A 1754-nucleotide genomic window follows, 5' to 3' on the forward strand; every position below is an offset into this window, starting at 1 on the left:
AATTAAAATACTAAACAGCGTCATTGTTACCACCCACCACATCATTCCCAACTCCAAGCTAATTCTGTTGTGTAGTTTCATGAAACAAAAATAAAATTAAAAAGTTTAATAATAGCTAATCCGACACTAATGAATGACAAGGAAATTTTCTTAATGCATAGCTGTAATGTCCTAGGGATGTGAAAAAAGCCGGTGAGCAGCAAATCAAAACCCGTCTGATAAATTGTAATTTGATAAAAACATATTAGAGATTGTAGTTGAACTTGGGCCGGGCTAATTAAATCCCAGCCTAAGAAAGTGAAGTTAGGGGTTAGGTCCATTAGGAGGTCACAGAAAGAGTCTTCTGTTTTCCGTACTCGCACAAGTGACTCCGTGGCCCAATGGATAAGGCGCTGGTCTACGGAACCAGAGATTCTGAGTTCGATCCTCAGCGGAGTCGGTTTTAGGATTGTTATTACTTGTTACTTTAAAACAGGGTTAACCTCTCAGTATTTATGTATAATATAAACAATTTTTATTATCTATATTATAAATGAATATATATGTATTATATATAAATATATAATATATTATTTCTTATTTATAACAAAATATTTTATGTATTTCTTGTATTTTTATTATATATTATAAATATAAAAAAACTAATTAGTCCAACTGGTTGGCATTGGTTCGATTTTGATTACCAGGTCAATTTGACAAATATGTCCACGGTTCGGTTAACTGAATTGTGAGCACCTATCATAGTGGACCCTGCTTTTTTTATAATTATAAATTGGTTTTAATTAATGGACCAGTTTTTTTTTTTATTTTTTTAGTTTATATTAATATGGACACAATAACTAGCAGGCACTAAATTGGAAAAGAAAATACACAATCTATATCTATACTACTTTAAAGAGTACAAATTGCCTCAAGAATATTACTAGAATTTATTAAGGATAAAATTTATCCCTCTATATTTAAATTTATTGATAAAAAATAAAGACAAATAGGATAATCGGTTCTTGATATTTGTTAGAATATAATTTTTTGATCCAAGAAGTTAAGTAGGGCCCAATATGAAATCAAATCAAAAGGGGTTGGGCCCACTAAGAGGAGAGATTATTTTAGGTGGGACCCAGTGTGTTGGCCTAGCAGGGTCTAATAGAAAGGCTAATTAAAGAAAGTGATTTAATCACTTGATTTGCAAGTACACAAGTCTTACATAGAAATCAAATTGGAAAGAAAATCACAAATTGGAACTTGTCACTAAATTACAGATTGACAAAATTTCAAGCATTGGAATTCAAATTAATTTGAATTTATTGGGTGGAGTCACTTAACACTATAAATCAAAGAGTAGAAGGAGAAGGCTCTCTTTCGGCTGTCCCCTTTTGGAGCTCCCATTTGGCTCTTCCGTTCACTTTTCTTCAACTTCTTATTAGCTTGCAAGAAGAAGAAGAAGAAGAAGAAATGGGCTCCATCAAGATCAAGGGAAGAAAATTCAGAATTTTGGCTCCTCAACCAGCTTTGAAACTGTTGCAACTTCGCACAACGTTGGCAAAAGGATTCTGTCCTTTGAGTTGCTGCAACCAAAAGCTCCATCAAATCACTAGAACTTAAAAAAAAAAGAAAGAAAATTCTCCTATCTTGCATGCATACAATTGATCGTTGCAAGTTCTTTCTACAATTACAAGTTGTCAAGCTTTTCGGATCGTGTTTGTAACAATCTACAAGTTTGGGTTGTGTTCGTGACAAGAGAATCAGAAGGTTTC

At 32.9% G+C, this 1754-nt stretch overlaps 1 non-coding gene across 1 annotated transcript; it reads left to right on the forward strand.

The window, feature by feature from the left end:
- The first annotated feature begins 366 nt into the window (after window positions 1-366).
- TRNAR-ACG (transfer RNA arginine (anticodon ACG)) lies at window positions 367-439 on the forward strand. The gene has a single exon. It is a non-coding gene; the product is annotated as a tRNA-Arg (tRNA).
- The last annotated feature ends 1315 nt before the right edge of the window (window positions 440-1754 follow it).

The sequence above is a fragment of the Nelumbo lutea genome, chromosome 2 (genome assembly GCF_056320005.1).
Source record: "Nelumbo lutea isolate HS-2025 chromosome 2, American lotus-T2T, whole genome shotgun sequence".
In the NCBI taxonomy this organism is placed as follows: Eukaryota; Viridiplantae; Streptophyta; class Magnoliopsida; order Proteales; family Nelumbonaceae; genus Nelumbo; species Nelumbo lutea.